Below are 17,500 nucleotides of genomic sequence, written 5' to 3' on the forward strand. Positions count from 1 at the left end.
CACGCGCCACGACGTACACTGTGCACCAGCCCCCCAAAACGAATCACCCCCCGAAGGACTAAGAAGCCCGACGAACGCGCGAAAACATTTAGAGAGGCCGAGCAAGCACCGGTTAGCGCGAATGAAAGTAACAAGCGCAACAGGCAACTTTCGAGGGACATACTTTTCGCAACAAGCTTCCACTAGGAAAGCACAGGCAACTCGTTCGAACGTCAAAGCCAACCAAATGGCAATTACCCGAGGGACACGCTTTTCGCAAGGCACCTTCCACTAGGGAAGCGCAGGCAACCCGAAGGCGAGTCGAAGACAACCCGAGGGACATGGAGGAATGCACCAGTGGAGTTCGCTGCACATGCAGGGATCCGTCCAACTCGCACAAACCGAACACAACTCACGCGCCACGACGTACACTGTGCACCAGCCCCCCAAAACGAATCACCCCCCGAAGGACTAAGAAGCCCGACGAACGCGCGAAAACATTTAGAGAGGCCGAGCAAGCACCGGTTAGCGCGAATGCAAATAACAAACGCAACAGGCAAATTTCGAGGGACATACTTTTCGCAACAAGCTTCCACTAGGAAAGCATAGGCAACTCGTTCGAACGTCAAAGCCAACCAAATGGCAATTACCCGAGGGACACGCTTTTCGCAAGGCACCTTCCACTAGGGAAGCGCAAGCAACCCGAAGGCGAGTCGAAGACAACCCGAGGGACATGGAGGAATGCACCAGTGGAGTTCGCTGCACAGGCAGGGATCCGTCCAACTCGCACAAACCGAACACAACTCACGCGCCACGACGTACACTGTGCACCAGCCCCCCAAAACGAATCACCCCCCGAAGGACCAAGAAGCCCGACGAACGCGCGAAAACATTTAGAGAGGCCGAGCAAGCACCGGTTAGCGCGAATGCAAATAACAAACGCAACAGGCAACTTTCGAGGGACATACTTCTCGCAACAAGCTTCCACAAGGAAAGCACAGGCAACTCGTTCGCACGCCAAAGCCAACCAAATGGCAATTTAACCGAGGGACATGCATTTCGCAAGGCAACTTGTACAATTACCCGAGGGACATGGCATGCTTGCCAAGGCCGTGGCTTGGCATGCTTGCCAAGGCCGTGGCATGACATGCTGCTGGCCAAGGCCGGGCATGCCATGCTGCTGGACAAGGCCGTGGCAAGGCATGCTGATGGCCGAGGCCGTGGCAAGGCATGCTGATGGCCGAGGCCGTGGCAAGGCATGCTGATGGCCGAGGCCGTGGCAAGGCATGCTGCTGGCCAAGGCGTTGGCATGGCATGCTGCTGCTGACCAAGGCTTGGGCTTGCCATGCTGCCGGCCAAGGCCGCGGCATGGCATGCTGCCGGCCAAGGCCGCGGCATGCCATGTTGCTGGCCAAGGCCGTGGCATGGCATGCTGGCCAAGGCCGGGGCATGGCAAGCTGCTGGCCAAGGTCGTGGCATGGCACGCTGCTGGCCAAGGCCGGGGCATAGCACGCTGCTGGCCATGGCCGTGGCTTGGCAAGGTTGCCAAGGCCGGGGCATGGCGTGCTGCTGGCCAAGGCTTTGGCATGCCATGTTGCTGGCCAAGGCTGTGGCATGGCATGCTGCTGGCCAAGGCTGTGGCATGGCATGCTGCTGGCCAAGGCCGTGGCATGACATGCTGGCCAAGGCCGGGGCATGGCATGCTGCTGGCCAAGGTCGTGGCATGGCATGCTGCTGGCCAAGGCCGTGGCATGACATGCTTGCCAAGGCCAGGGCATGGCATGCTGCTGGCCAAGGCTTTGGCATGCCATGTTGCTGGCCAAGGCTGTGGCATGGCATGCTGCCCTAGGCCAACGTGCCACCGCCACCGCCGCGGGCCGCCACTCGACGCATCCCGTGCTTGGCTATGTAGTTTCGATGCCACAAGCCAATGCCACAAGCCAAGCGATGGCATGTGCCAAGCGCCCGCCTAGGCATAGGCGTGGCCTGTGGCCTGGCCATGCTGGCCAGCCTTAAGGGAGGTGCCCCCCCCTTATAATAGCCTGTTAAGCCCTTTTCAATCTGGCAGGAGGAAACATCAAGCATGTTCGAGGAGTCATAATGGGGTTTTTTTAAAAAGTAATGGTTTTTTGCCAAAACTTTCAACATGAAAGTTGTATGAAATAATTTAATACACCATAAAAAAAATTATAAAAAAATATTTGGCCACCGGAATATTTTATTTTAATTTATTTCAATTTTAATACTTAAAAAATAATAAAAATTACTAAAAATACTCAAAAAATTCTAGAAAAATTCCAACAATTATAAGATGAGGCACTAGTAATTATAGTAATTTTTTTAATTATTTTTTTATTTTTAATTTATTTTATTATAATTTTTATGAGTAAATAAATAATTAAAAAGCCCGACGAACGTGCAAAAACTCTTAGAGAAACCCAGCAAGCATCGGATAGCTCGAATGCAAATAACAAACGCAACAGGCAACTTCCGAGGGACATACTTTTCCCAACAAGCTTCCACTGGGGAAAGCACTAGCAACGTGTTCGCAAGTCAAAGGCAACCAAACCGGCTATTACCCGAGGGACAAGCATTTCGCAGGGCAACATATACGTAAGTCAAAGCCAAACCAAATGGCAATTACACGAGGGACAGGATTGCTTGCCAAGGGCGTGGCATGCGATGTTCTAGCCCAAGGCCAAGGCACGCCACGCTGCGGGACAAGGCCGTGGCAAGACATGCGGCTGGCCTTGGCCTTGGCATGGCATGCCGCCGGCTTTGGCTGGGCTGCGTTGGCCTTGCCATGGAATGTTGCTGGCTTCGGATGGGCTGCCTTGGCCTTGGCCTCGGCCTTGGCCGTGGCATGGCATGCTGCTGGCCTTGGCCTTGGCCTTGGCATGGCATGCTGCTGGCTTTGGCTGGGCTGCCTTGGCCGTGGCATGGCATGCTGCTGGCTTTGGCTGGGCTGCCTTGGCCGTGGCATGGCATGCTGCTGGCCTAGGCCTTGGCATGGCATGCTGCTGGCTTTGGCTGGGCTGCCTTGGCCGTGGCATGGCATGCTGCTGGCCTAGGCCTTGGCATGGCATGCTGGTGGCTTTGGCTGGCAGCCTTGGCCGTGGCATGGCATGCTGCTGGCCTTGGCCTTGGCATGGCATGCTGCTGGCTTTGGCTGGCCTGCCTTGGCCGTGGCATGGCATGCTGCTGGCCTTGGCCTTGGCATGGCATGCTGCTGGCTTTGGCTGGCCTGCCTTGGCCGTGGCATGGCATGCTGCTGGCCTAGGCCTTGGCATGGCATGCTGCTGGCTTTGGCTGGCCTGCCTTGGCCGTGGCATGGCATGCTGCGGGCCTAGGCATGGCATGGCATGCTGCTGGCTTTGGCTGGGCTGCCTTGGCCGTGGCATGGCATGCTGCTGGCCTTGGCCTTGATATGGCATGCTGCTGGCTTTGGCTGGGCTGCCTTGGCCGTGGCATGGCATGCTGCTGGCCTAGGCCTTGGCATGGCATGCTGCTGGCTTTGGCTGGGCTGCCTTGGCCGTGGCATGGCATGCTGCTGGCCTTGGCCTTGGCATGGCATGCTGCTGGCTTTGGCTGGCCGGCCTTGGCCGTGGCATGGCATGCTGCTGGCCTAGGCCATGGCATGGCATGCTGCTGGCTTTGGCTGGGCTGCCTTGGCCGTGGCATGGCATGCTGCTGCCCTTGGCCTTGATATGGCATGCTGCTGGCTTTGGCTGGGCTGCCTTGGCCGTGGCATGGCATGCTGCTGGCCTAGGCCTTGGCATGGCATGCTGCTGGCTTTGGCTGGCCTGCGTTGGCCGTGGCATGGCATGCTGCTGGCCTAGGCCTTCGCATGGCATGCTGCTGGCTTTGGCTGGGCTGCCTTGGCCGTGGCATGGCATGCTGCTGGCCTTGGCCTTGGCATGGCATGCTGCTGGCTTTGGCTGGGCTGCCTTGGCCGTGGCATGGCATGCTGGTGGCCTAGGCCTTGGCATGGCATGCTGCTGGCTTTGGCTGGCCTGCCTTGGCCGTGGCATGGCATGCTGCTGGCCTAAGCCTTGGCATGGCATGCTGCTGGCTTTGGTTGGGCTGCCTTGGCCGTGGCATGGCATGCTGCTGGCCTTGGCCTTGGCATGGCATGCTGCTCGCTTTGGCTGGCCTGCCTTGGCCGTGGCATGGCATGCTGCTGGCCTAGGCCTTGGCATGGCATGCTGCTGGCTTTGGCTGGGCTGCCTTGGCCGTGGCATGGCATGCTGCTGGCCTTGGCCTTGGCATGCCATGCTGTTGGCTTTGGCTGGCCAGCCTTGGCCGTGGCATGGCATGCTGCTGGCCTAGGCCTTGGCATGGCATGCTGCTGGCTTTGGCTGGGCTGCCTTGGCCGTGGCATGGCATGCTGCTGGCCTTGGCCTTGGCATGGCATGCTGCTGGCTTTGGCTGGGCTGCCTTGGCCGGGGCATGGCATGCTGCTGGCCTTGGCCGTGGCATGGCATGTTGCTGGCCTAGGCCTTGGCATGGCATGCTGCTGGCTTTGGCTGGGCTGCCTTGGCCGTGGCATGGCATGCTGCTGGCCTAGGCCTTGGCATGGTATGCTGCTGGCCTAGGCCTTGGCATGGCATGCTACTGGCTTTGGCTGGCAGCCTTGGCCGTGGCATGGCATGCTGCTGGCCTTGGCCTTGGCATGGCATGCTGCTGGCCTTGGCCTTGGCATGGCATGCTGCTGGCCTTGGCCTTGGCATGGCATGCTGCTGGCTTTGGCAGGCCTGCCTTGGCCGTGGCATGGCATGCTGCTGGCCTTGGCCTTGGCATGGCATGCTGCTGGCTTTGGCTGGCCTGCCTTGGCCGTGGCATGGCATGCTGCTGGCCTAGGCCTTGGCATGGCATGCTGCTGGCTTTGGCTGGCCTGCCTTGGCCGTGGCATGGCATGCTGCTGGCCTAGGCATGGCATGGCATGCTGCTGGCTTTGGCTGGGCTGCCTTGGCCGTGGCATGGCATGCTGCTGGCCTTGGCCTTGATATGGCATGCTGCTGGCTTTGGCTGGGCTGCCTTGGCCGTGGCATGGCATGCTGCTGGCCTAGGCCTTGGCATGGCATGCTGCTGGCTTTGGCTGGGCTGCCTTGGCCGTGGCATGGCATGCTGCTGGCCTTGGCCTTGGCATGGCATGCTGCTGGCTTTGGCTGGCCTGCCTTGGCCGTGGCATGGCATGCTGCTGGCCTAGGCCATGGCATGGCATGCTGCTGGCTTTGGCTGGGCTGCCTTGGCCGTGGCATGGCATGCTGCTGCCCTTGGCCTTGATATGGCATGCTGCTGGCTTTGGCTGGGCTGCCATGGCCGTGGCATGGCATGCTGCTGGCCTAGGCCTTGGCATGGCATGCTGCTGGCTTTGGCTGGCCTGCGTTGGCCGTGGCATGGCATGCTGCTGGCCTAGGCCTTGGCATGGCATGCTGCTGGCTTTGGCTGGGCTGCCTTGGCCGTGGCATGGCATGCTGCTGGCCTTGGCCTTGGCATGGCATGCTGCTGGCTTTGGCTGGGCTGCCTTGGCCGTGGCATGGCATGCTGGTGGCCTAGGCCTTGGCATGGCATGCTGCTGGCTTTGGCTGGCCTGCCTTGGCCGTGGCATGGCATGCTGCTGGCCTAAGCCTTGGCATGGCATGCTGCTGGCTTTGGTTGGGCTGCCTTGGCCGTGGCATGGCATGCTGCTGGCCTAGGCCTTGGCATGGCATGCTGCTCGCTTTGGCTGGCCTGCCTTGGCCGTGGCATGGCATGCTGCTGGCCTAGGCCTTGGCATGGCATGCTGCTGGCTTTGGCTGGGCTGCCTTGGCCGTGGCATGGCATGCTGCTGGCCTTGGCCTTGGCATGCCATGCTGTTGGCTTTGGCTGGCCAGCCTTGGCCGTGGCATGTCATGCTGCTGGCCTAGGCCTTGGCATGGCATGCTGCTGGCTTTGGCTGGGCTGCCTTGGCCGTGGCATGGCATGCTGCTGGCCTTGGCCTTGGCATGGCATGCTGCTGGCTTTGGCTGGGCTGCCTTGGCCGTGGCATGGCATGCTGCTGGCCTTGGCCTTGGCATGGCATGCTGCTGGCTTTGGCTGGGCTGCCTTGGCCGTGGCATGGCATGCTGCTGGCCTAGGCCTTGGCATGGCATGCTGCTGGCTTTGGCTGGGCTGCCTTGGCCGTGGCATGGCATGCTGCTGGCCTAGGCCTTGGCATGGCATGCTGCTGGCCTAGGCCTTGGCATGGCATGCTGCTGGCCTAGGCCTTGGCATGGCTTGCTGCTGGCTTTGGCTGGCAGCCTTGGCCGTGGCATGGCATGCTGCTGGCCTTGGCCTTGGCATGGCATGCTGCTGGCCTTGGCCTTGGCATGGCATGCTGCTGGCTTTGGCAGGCCTGCCTTGGCCGTGGCATGGCATGCTGCTGGCCTTGGCCTTGGCATGGCATGCTGCTGGCTTTGGCTGGCCTGCCTTGGCCGTGGCATGGCATGCTGCTGGCCTAGGCCTTGGCATGGCATGCTGCTGGCTTTGGCTGGCCTGTTTTGGCCGTGGCATGGCATGCTGCTGGCCTAGGCCTTGGCATGGCATGCTGCTGGCTTTGGCTGGCCTGCCTTGGCCGTGGCATGGCATGCTGCTGGCCTAGGCCATGGCATGGCATGCTGCTGGCTTTGGCTGGGCTGCCTTGGCCGTGGCATGGCATGCTGCTGGCCTTGGCCTTGATATGGCATGCTGCTGGCTTTGGCTGGGCTGCCTTGGCCGTGGCATGGCATGCTGCTGGCCTAGGCCTTGGCATGGCATGCTGCTGGCTTTGGCTGGCCTGCCTTGGCCGTGGCATGGCATGCTGCTGGCCTTGGCCTTGGCATGGCATGCTGCTGGCTTTGGCTGGCCTGCCTTGGCCGTGGCATGGCATGCTGCTGGCCTAGGCCATGGCATGGCATGCTGCTGGCTTTGGCTGGGCTGCCTTGGCCGTGGCATGGCATGCTGCTGCCCTTGGCCGTGATATGGCATGCTGCTGGCTTTGGCTGGGCTGCCTTGGCCGTGGCATGGCATGCTGCTGGCCTAGGCCTTGGCATGGCATGCTGCTGGCTTTGGCTGGCCTGCCTTGGCCGTGGCATGGCATGCTGCTGGCCTAGGCCTTGGCATGGCATGCTGCTGGCTTTGGCTGGGCTGCCTTGGCCGTGGCATGGCATGCTGCTGGCCTTGGCCTTGGCATGGCATGCTGCTGGCTTTGGCTGGGCTGCCTTGGCCGTGGCATGGCATGCTGGTGGCCTAGGCCTTGGCATGGCATGCTGCTGGCTTTGGCTGGCCTGCCTTGGCCGTGGCATGGCATGCTGCTGGCCTAGGCCTTGGCATGGCATGCTGCTGGCTTTGGTTGGGCTGCCTTGGCCGTGGCATGGCATGCTGCTGGCCTTGGCCTTGGCATGGCATGCTGCTGGCTTTGGCTGGCCTGCCTTGGCCGTGGCATGGCATGCTGCTGGCCTAGGCCCTGGCATGGCATGCTGCTGGCTTTGGCTGGGCTGCCTTGGCCGTGGCATGGCATGCTGCTGGCCTTTGCCTTGGCATGGCATGCTGCTGGCTTTGGCTGGGCTGCCTTGGCCGTGGCATGGCATGCTGCTGGCCTAGGCCCTGGCATGGCATGCTGCTGGCTTTGGCTGGGCTGCCTTGGCCGTGGCATGGCATGCTGCTGGCCTTTGCCTTGGCATGGCATGCTGCTGGCTTTGGCTGGGCTGCCTTGGCCGTGGCATGGCATGCTGCTGGCCATGGCCTTGGCATGGCATGCTGCTGGCTTTGGCTTGCCTGCCTTGGCCGTGGCATGGCATGCTGCTGGCCTAGGCCTTGGCATGGCATGCTGCTGGCTTTGGCTGGGCTGCCTTGGCCGTGGCATGGCATGCTGCTGGCCTTGGCCTTGGCATGGCATGCTGCTGGCTTTGGCTGGGCTGCCTTGGCCGTGGCATGGCATGCTGGTGGCCTAGGCCTTGGCATGGCATGCTGCTGGCTTTGGCTGGCCAGCCTTGGCCGTGGCATGGCATGCTGCTGGCCTAGGCCTTGGCATGGCATGCTGCTGGCTTTGGGTGGGCTGCCTTGGCCGTGGCATGGCATGCTGCTGGCCTTGGCCTTGGCATGGCATGCTGCTGGCTTTGGCTGGCCTGCCTTGGCCGTGGCATGGCATGCTGCTGGCCTAGGCCTTGGCATGGCATGCTGCTGGCTTTGGCTGGGCTGCCTTGGCCGTGGCATGGCATGCTGCTGGCCTTGGCCTTGGCATGCCATGCTGCTGGCTTTGGCTGGGCTGCCTTGGCCGTGGCATGGCATGCTGCTGGCCATGGCCTTGGCATGGCATGCTGCTGGCTTTGGCTTGCCTGCCTTGGCCGTGGCATGGCATGCTGCTGGCCTAGGCCTTGGCATGGCATGCTGCTGGCTTTGGCTGGGCTGCCTTGGCCGTGGCATGGCATGCTGCTGGCCTTGGCCTTGGCATGGCATGCTGCTGGCTTTGGCTGGCCTGCCTTGGCCGTGGCATGGCATGCTGCTGGCCTAGGCCTTGGCATGGCATGCTGCTGGCTTTGGCTGGGCTGCCTTGGCCGTGGCATGGCATGCTGCTGGCCTTGGCCTTGGCATGGCATGCTGCTGGCTTTGGCTTGCCTGCCTTGGCCGTGGCATGGCATGCTGCTGGCCTAGGCCTTGGCATGGCATGCTGCTGGCTTTGGCTGGGCTGCCTTGGCCGTGGCATGGCATGCTGCTGGCCATGGCCTTGGCATGGCATGCTGCTGGCTTTGGCTTGCCTGCCTTGGCCGTGGCATGGCATGCTGCTGGCCTAGGCCTTGGCATGGCATGCTGCTGGCTTTGGCTGGGCTGCCTTGGCCGTGGCATGGCATGCTGCTGGCCTTGGCCTTGGCATGGCATGCTGCTGGCTTTGGCTGGCCTGCCTTGGCCGTGGCATGGCATGCTGCTGGCCTAGGCCTTGGCATGGCATGCTGCTGGCTTTGGCTGGGCTGCCTTGGCCGTGGCATGGCATGCTGCTGGCCTTGGCCTTGGCATGGCATGCTGCTGGCTTTGGCTTGCCTGCCTTGGCCGTGGCATGGCATGCTGCTGGCCTAGGCCTTGGCATGGCATGCTGCTGGCTTTGGCTGGGCTGCCTTGGCCGTGGCATGGCATGCTGCTGGCCTTGGCCTTGGCTTGGCATGCTGCTGGCTTTGGCTGGGCTGCCTTGGCCGTGGCATGGCATGCTGCTGGCCTTGGCCTTGGCATGGCATGCTGCTGGCTTTGGCTGGGCTGCCTTGGCCGTGGCATGGCATGCTGCTGGCCTAGGCCTTGGCATGGCATGCTGCTGGCTTTGGTTGGGCTGCCTTGGCCGTGGCATGGCATGCTGCTGGCCTTGGCCTTGGCATGGCATGCTGCTGGCTTTGGCTGGCCTGCCTTGGCCGTGGCATGGCATGCTGCTGGCCTTGGCCTTGGCATGGCATGCTGCTGGCTTTGGCTGGCCTGCCTTGGCCGTGGCATGGCATGCTGCTGGCCTAGGCCTTGGCATGGCATGCTGCTGGCTTTGGCTGGCCTGTTTTGGCCGTGGCATGGCATGCTGCTGGCCTAGGCCTTGGCATGGCATGCTGCTGGCCTTGGCCTTGGGGCTGGGCTGCCTTGGCTGCGGTTCTTATCACTAGACGTGCGTTGCGTGCGAAGGCGTGCAAAGGCGTGCGCGACCATGCGCGCAACACGCGCACCGTGGTCAAAAGACCACGCGCGCGGTATTCGCACAGGCCACGCTGCCCACGCCGCGGGCATGCCAGGCCGCCCAGGCCGTGCGCATGCCATGCCGTGCTGCCCAGGCCGGCTGCATGCCAGGCCGCCCAGGCCGTGCGCATGCCATGCCGTGCTGCCCACGCCGCGGGCATGCCAGGCCGGCTGCATGCCAGGCCGCCCAGGCCGTGCGCATGCCATGCCGTGCTGCCCACGCCGCGGGCATGCCAGGCCGGCTGCATGCCAGGCCGCCCAGGCCGTGCGCATGCCATGCCGTGCTGCCCATGCCGCGCGCATGCCAGGCCGCCCACGCCCGCGCGCATGCCACGCCATGCTGCCCAAGGCCGCGCCCAGGCCGCGCAAGGCCGCGCCCAGGCCGCCCAAGGCCGCGCCCAGGCCGCGCAAGGCCGCGCCCAGGCCGCCCAAGGCCGCGCCCAGGCCGCGCAAGGCCGCCCAAGGCCGGGGTCCAGGCCGCCCAAGGCCGCGGCCGAGCCGCCCCAGGCCGCAGCCCAGGCCGCGGTCGAGCCGCAGTGCATGTAACCCAAGGCCTCAGCCCAGGCAGCGCCCAACATGGGGCGTACCTGCCACTGCCTTGCCCTGGGCAAGGGAGGTGCCCCCCCCTTATAATAGCCTGTTAAGCCCTTTTCAATCTGGCAGGAGGAAACATCAAGCATGTTCGAGGAGTCATAATGGGGTTTTTTTTAAAAGTAATGGTTTTTTGCCAAAACTTTCAACATGAAAGTTGTAGGAAATAATTTAATACACCATAAAAAAAATTAAAAAAAAATATTTTTTTACAGAAAATATTTTATTTTAATTTATTTCGATATTAATACTTAAAAAATAATAAAAATTAATAAAAATAGTCAAAAAATTATGGAAAAATTCCCATAATTAAAGGATGATTCACTAGTAATTATAGAAATTATTAAATTATTTTTTTCATTTTTTTTATTTTATTTTGATTTTTTTATGCCAAATAAGGGCTTTAAAAATTCGAAAAGTTCCAGAAAAATTGCAAAAAAATAGGGAATGACATTTAAAATTGATTGTAGTGCATTTTTAATTGTGTTGCACGGTTTGGGTAAGATTATAAAAGAATCATGTTCAAAAAGATCGATCGAGGCGGTGGCACGCCATGGCCTTGGCCTTGGCCTTGGCCTTTGCCCGCGGCCTTGGCCTTTGCCTTGGCCTTGGCCATGCCTTGCACAGGGACTTGGCCTTGCCCACTGCCTTGGCCTTGGCTTTGGCCTTGGCCTTGGCATGGCATGGCATGCTCGCCGAGGCCGTGGCATGCCTTGCTGCTAGCCAAGGCCGTGGCGTGGCATGCTCGCCCAGCCCGTGGCATGCCGTGCTCGCCCAGCCCGTGGCACGCCATGTTGGCCCAAGGCATTGGCATGGCATGCCGGCCAAGGCATGCTGGCCAACGCTGCACAAGGCGGTGCCATGGCATGGCATGCTGACCAAGACCGTGCCATGGCATGCTGGGCGAGGCCGGGGCATGGCATGCTGGCCGAGGCCGTGGCTTGCCATACCGCCACGGCCGTGGCATGCCGGGCAACGGACCGGCATGGCCCAGCCCGTGGCACGCCATGTTGGCCCAAGGCATTGGCATGGCATGCCGGCCAAGGCATGCTGGCCAACGCTGCGGCACGGCGTGCTGGACAAGGCGGTGCCATGGCATGGCATGCTGACCAAGACAGTGCCATGGCATGCTGGCCGAGGCCGTGGCATGGCATGCTGGCCGAGGCCGTGGCTTGCCATGCCGCCACGGCCGTGGCATGCTGGGCAACGGACCGGCATGGCATGCTGGCCGTGGCGGTGGCACGACATGCTGGCCAAGGCAGTGGCATGGCATGTAGGCCAAGGCTAAGGCATGGCACGCTGTGGCATGGCACGCTGGCCAAGGCAGTCGCAAGGCATGCGGGCCGAGGCCGCGGCACGGCCCGCTGGGCAACGCGGTGGCATGGCATGCTGGGCAACGCCGTGGCAAGGCATGCGGGCCGAGGCCTTGGCATGGCATGCTGGCCGAGGCCGTGGCATGGCATGCGGGCCGAGGCCGTGGCATGGCATGGCATGCGGGCCGAGGCCGTGGCATGGCATGCGGGCCGAGGCCGTGGCGTGGCATGGCATGGCATGTTGGGCAACGCCGTGGCAAGACATGCGGGCCGAGGCCGTGGCATGGCATGTTGGGCAACGCCCTGGCAAGCCATGCGGGCCGAGGCCGTGGCGTGGCATGTTGGCCAAGGCTAAGGCATGGCACGCCGGGCAACGCGGTGCATTGGCATGCTGGGCAGCGCGGTGGCAAGGCATGGGGGCCGAGGCCGTGGCATGGCATGTTGGGCAACGCCGTGGCAAGACATGCGGGCCGAGGCCGTGGCATGGCATGCGGGCCGAGGCCGTGGCACGACATGTTGGCCAAGGCTAAGGCATGGCACGCCGGGCAACGCGGTGGCATGGCATGCTGGGCAACGCGGTGGCAAGGCATGCGGGCCGAGGCCGTGGCATGGCATGTTGGGCAACGCCGTAGAAGGGCATGCGGGCCGAGGCCGTGGCATGGCATGCGGGCCGAGGCCGTGGCATGGCATGTTGGGCGACGCCGTAGCAAGGCATGCGGGCCGAGGCCGTGGCATGTCATGCGGGCCGAGGCCGTGGCATGGCATGCGGGCCGAGGCCGTGGCATGGCATGTTGGCCGAGGCCGTGGCAAGGCATGCGGGCCGAGGCCGTGGCATGGCATGTTTGGCAACGCCGTGGCAAGACATGCGGGCCGTGGCATGGCATGGCATGCGGGCCGAGGCCGTGGCACGACATGTTGGCCAAGGCTAAGGCATGGCACGCCGGGCAACGCGGTGGCATGGCACGCCGGGCAACGCGGTGGCAAGGCATGCGGGCCGGGGCCGTGGCATGGCATGTTGGGCGACGCCGTAGCAAGGCATGCGGTCCGAGGCCGTGGCATGTCATGCGGGCCGAGGCCATGGCATGGCATGCGGGCCGAGGCCGTGGCATGGCATGTTGGGCGACGCCGTAGCAAGGCATGCGGGCCGAGGCCGTGGCATGTCATGCGAGCCGAGGCCGTGGCATGGCATGCGGGCCGAGGCCGTGGCATGGCAAGTTGGGCGACGTCGTGGCAAGGCATGCGGGCCGAGGCCGTGGCATGTCACGCGGGCCGAGGCCGTGGCATGGCATGCGGGCAGAGGCCGTGGCATGGCATGTTGGGCGACGCCGTCGCAAGGCATGCGGGCCGAGGCCGTGGCATGGCATGCGGGCCGAGGCCGTGGCATGGCATGTTGGGCGACGCCGTAGCAAGGCATGCGGGCCGAGGCCGTGGCATGTCATGGCATGTTGGGCGACGCCGTAGCAAGGCATGCGGGCCGAGGCCGTGGCATGGCATGTTTGGCAACGCCGTGGCAAGACATGAGGGCCGTGGCATGGCATGGCATGCGGGCCGAGGCCGTGGCACGACATGTTGGCCAAGGCTAAGGCATGGCACGCCGGGCAACGCGGTGGCATGGCATGCGGGCCGGGGCCGTGGCATGGCATGTTGGCCAACGTCGTAGCAAGGCATGCGGGCCGAGGCCGAGGCCGTGGCACGGCATGCGGGCCGAGGCTGTGGCATGGCATGTTGGGCGACGCCGTAGCAAGGCATGCGGTCCGAGGCCGTGGCATGTCATGCGGGCCGAGGCCGTGGCATGGCATGCGGGCCGAGGCCGTGGCATGGCAAGTTGGGCGACGCCGTAGCAAGGCATGCGGGCCGAGGCCGTGCCGTGGCATGCGGGCCGAGGCCGTGGCATGGCATGCGGGCCGAGGCCGTGGCATGGCATGTTGGGCGACGCCGTAGCAAGGCATGCGGTCCGAGGCCGTGGCCTGTCATGCGGGCCGAGGCCGTGGCATGGCATGCGGGCCGAGGCCGTGGCATGGCATGCGGGCCGAGGCCGTGGCATGGCATGTTGGGCGACGCTGTAGCATGGCATGCGGGCCGAGGCCGTGGCATGTCATGCGCGCCGAGGCCGTGGCATGGCATGCGGGCCGAGGCCGTGGCATGGCAAGTTGGGCGACGTCGTGGCAAGGCATGCGGGCCGAGGCCGTGGCATGGCATGCGGGCCGAGGCCGTGGCAAGGCATGTTGGGCGACGCCGTAGCAAGGCATGCGGGCCGAGGCCGTGGCATGTCATGCGGGCCGAGGCCGTGGCATGGCATGCGGGCCGAGGCCGTGGCATGGCATGTTGGGCGACGCCGTAGCAAGGCATGCGGTCCGAGGCCGTGGCATGTCATGCGGGCCGAGGCCGTGGCATGGCATGCGGGCCGAGGCCGTGGCATGGCATGTTGGGCGACGCCGTAGCAAGGCATGCGGGCCGAGGCCGTGGCATGTCATGCGAGCCGAGGCCGTGGCATGGCATGCGGGCCGAGGCCGTGGCATGGCAAGTTGGGCGACGTCGTGGCAAGGCATGCGGGCCGAGGCCGTGGCATGTCACGCGGGCCGAGGCCGTGGCAAGGCATGCGGGCCGAGGCCGTGGCATGGCATGTTTGGCAACGCCGTGGCAAGACATGCGGGCCGTGGCATGGCATGGCATGCGGGCCGAGGCCGTGGCACGACATGTTGGCCAAGGCTAAGGCATGGCACGCCGGGCAACGCGGTGGCATGGCACGCCGGGCAACGCGGTGGCAAGGCATGCGGGCCGGGGCCGTGGCATGGCATGTTGGGCGACGCCGTAGCAAGGCATGCGGTCCGAGGCCGTGGCATGTCATGCGGGCCGAGGCCATGGCATGGCATGCGGGCCGAGGCCGTGGCATGGCATGTTGGGCGACGCCGTAGCAAGGCATGCGGGCCGAGGCCGTGGCATGTCATGCGAGCCGAGGCCGTGGCATGGCATGCGGGCCGAGGCCGTGGCATGGCAAGTTGGGCGACGTCGTGGCAAGGCATGCGGGCCGAGGCCGTGGCATGTCACGCGGGCCGAGGCCGTGGCATGGCATGCGGGCAGAGGCCGTGGCATGGCATGTTGGGCGACGCCGTCGCAAGGCATGCGGGCCGAGGCCGTGGCATGGCATGCGGGCCGAGGCCGTGGCATGGCATGTTGGGCGACGCCGTAGCAAGGCATGCGGGCCGAGGCCGTGGCATGTCATGGCATGTTGGGCGACGCCGTAGCAAGGCATGCGGGCCGAGGCCGTGGCATGGCATGTTTGGCAACGCCGTGGCAAGACATGAGGGCCGTGGCATGGCATGGCATGCGGGCCGAGGCCGTGGCACGACATGTTGGCCAAGGCTAAGGCATGGCACGCCGGGCAACGCGGTGGCATGGCATGCGGGCCGGGGCCGTGGCATGGCATGTTGGCCAACGTCGTAGCAAGGCATGCGGGCCGAGGCCGAGGCCGTGGCACGGCATGCGGGCCGAGGCTGTGGCATGGCATGTTGGGCGACGCCGTAGCAAGGCATGCGGTCCGAGGCCGTGGCATGTCATGCGGGCCGAGGCCGTGGCATGGCATGCGGGCCGAGGCCGTGGCATGGCAAGTTGGGCGACGCCGTAGCAAGGCATGCGGGCCGAGGCCGTGCCGTGGCATGCGGGCCGAGGCCGTGGCATGGCATGCGGGCCGAGGCCGTGGCATGGCATGTTGGGCGACGCCGTAGCAAGGCATGCGGTCCGAGGCCGTGGCCTGTCATGCGGGCCGAGGCCGTGGCATGGCATGCGGGCCGAGGCCGTGGCATGGCATGCGGGCCGAGGCCGTGGCATGGCATGTTGGGCGACGCTGTAGCATGGCATGCGGGCCGAGGCCGTGGCATGTCATGCGCGCCGAGGCCGTGGCATGGCATGCGGGCCGAGGCCGTGGCATGGCAAGTTGGGCGACGTCGTGGCAAGGCATGCGGGCCGAGGCCGTGGCATGGCATGCGGGCCGAGGCCGTGGCAAGGCATGTTGGGCGACGCCGTAGCAAGGCATGCGGGCCGAGGCCGTGGCATGTCATGCGGGCCGAGGCCGTGGCATGGCATGCGGGCCGAGGCCGTGGCATGGCATGTTGGGCGACGCCGTAGCAAGGCATGCGGTCCGAGGCCGTGGCATGTCATGCGGGCCGAGGCCGTGGCATGGCATGCGGGCCGAGGCCGTGGCATGGCATGTTGGGCGACGCCGTAGCAAGGCATGCGGGCCGAGGCCGTGCCGTGGCATGCGGGCCGAGGCCGTGGCATGGCATGTTGGGCGACGCCGTAGCAAGGCATGCGGTCCGAGGCCGTGGCATGGCATGCGGGCCGAGGCCGTGGCATGGCATGTTGGGCGACGCCGTAGCAAGGCATGCGGGCCGAGGCCGTGGCATGTCATGCGGGCCGAGGCCGTGGCATGGCATGCGGGCCGAGGCCGTGGCATGGCAAGTTGGGCGGCGTCGTGGCAAGGCATGCTGGCCGAGGCCGTGGCATGTCATGCGGGCCGAGGCCGTGGCATGGCATGCGGGCCGAGGCCGTGGCAAGGCATGTTGGGCGACGCCGTAGCAAGGCATGCGGGCCGAGGCCGTGGCATGGCATGCGGGCCGAGGCCGTGGCATGGCATGTTGGACGACGCCGTAGCAAGGCATGCGGTCCGAGGCCGTGGCATGTCATGCGGGCCGAGGCCGTGGCATGGCATGCGGGCCGAGGCCGTGGCATGGCATGTTGGGCGACGCCGTAGCAAGGCATGCGGGCCGAGGCCGTGCCGTGGCATGCGGGCCGAGGCCGTGGCATGGCATGTTGGGCGACGCCGTAGCAAGGCATGCGGTCCGAGGCCGTGGCATGTCATGCGGGCCGAGGCCGTGGCATGGCATGCGGGCCGAGGCCGTGGCATGGCATGTTGGGCGACGCCGTAGCAAGGCATGCGGGCCGAGGCCGTGCCGTGGCATGCGGGCCGAGGCCGTGGCATGGCATGTTGGGCGACGCCGTAGCAAGGCATGCGGTCCGAGGCCGTGGCATGTCATGCGGGCCGAGGCCGTGGCATGGCATGCGGGCCGAGGCCGTGGCATGGCATGTTGGGCGACGCCGTAGCAAGGCATGCGGGTCGAGGCCGTGGCATGTCATGCGGGCCGAGGCCGTGGCATGGCATGCGGGCCGAGGCCGTGGCATGGCAAGTTGGGCGGCGTCGTGGCAAGGCATGCGGGCCGAGGCCGTGGCATGTCATGCGGGCCGAGGCCGTGGCATGGCATGCGGGCCGAGGCCGTGGCACGTCATGCGGGCCGAGGCCGTGGCATGGCATGTTTGGCAATGCCGTGGCAAGACATGCGGGCTGTTGCATGGCATGGCATGCGGGCCGAGGCCGTGGCTCGACATGTTGGCCAAGGCTAAGGCATGGCACGCCGGGCAACGCGGTGGCATGGCATGCTGGGCAACGCGGTGACAAGGCATGCGGGCCGAGGCCGTGGCATGGCATGTTGGGCAACGCCGCAGCAAGGCATGCGGGCCGAGGCCGTGGCATGGCATGCGGGCCGAGGCCGTGGCATGGCATGCGGGCCGTGGCCGTGGCATGGCATGTTGGGCGACGCCGTCGCAAGGCATGCGGGCCGAGGCCGTGGCATGGCATGTTTGGCAACGCCGTGGCAAGACATGCGGGCCGTGGCATGGCATGGCATGCGGGCCGAGGCCGTGGCACGGCATGCGGGCCGAGGCCGTGGCATGGCATGTTGGGCGACGCCGTAGCAAGGCATGCGGGCCGAGGCCGTGGCCGTGGCATGGCATGCGGGCCGTGGCCGTGGCATGGCATGGCATGCGGGCCGAGGCCGTGGCATGGCATGTTGGGCAACGCCGTGGCAAGGCATGCGGGCCGAGGCCGTGGCATGGCATGATGGCCGAGGCCGTGGCATGTC

The sequence above is a fragment of the Camellia sinensis genome, unplaced genomic scaffold, assembly GCF_055761805.1.
Source record: "Camellia sinensis isolate YWXY unplaced genomic scaffold, ASM5576180v1 Unanchor198, whole genome shotgun sequence".
NCBI lineage: Eukaryota > Viridiplantae > Streptophyta > Magnoliopsida > Ericales > Theaceae > Camellia > Camellia sinensis.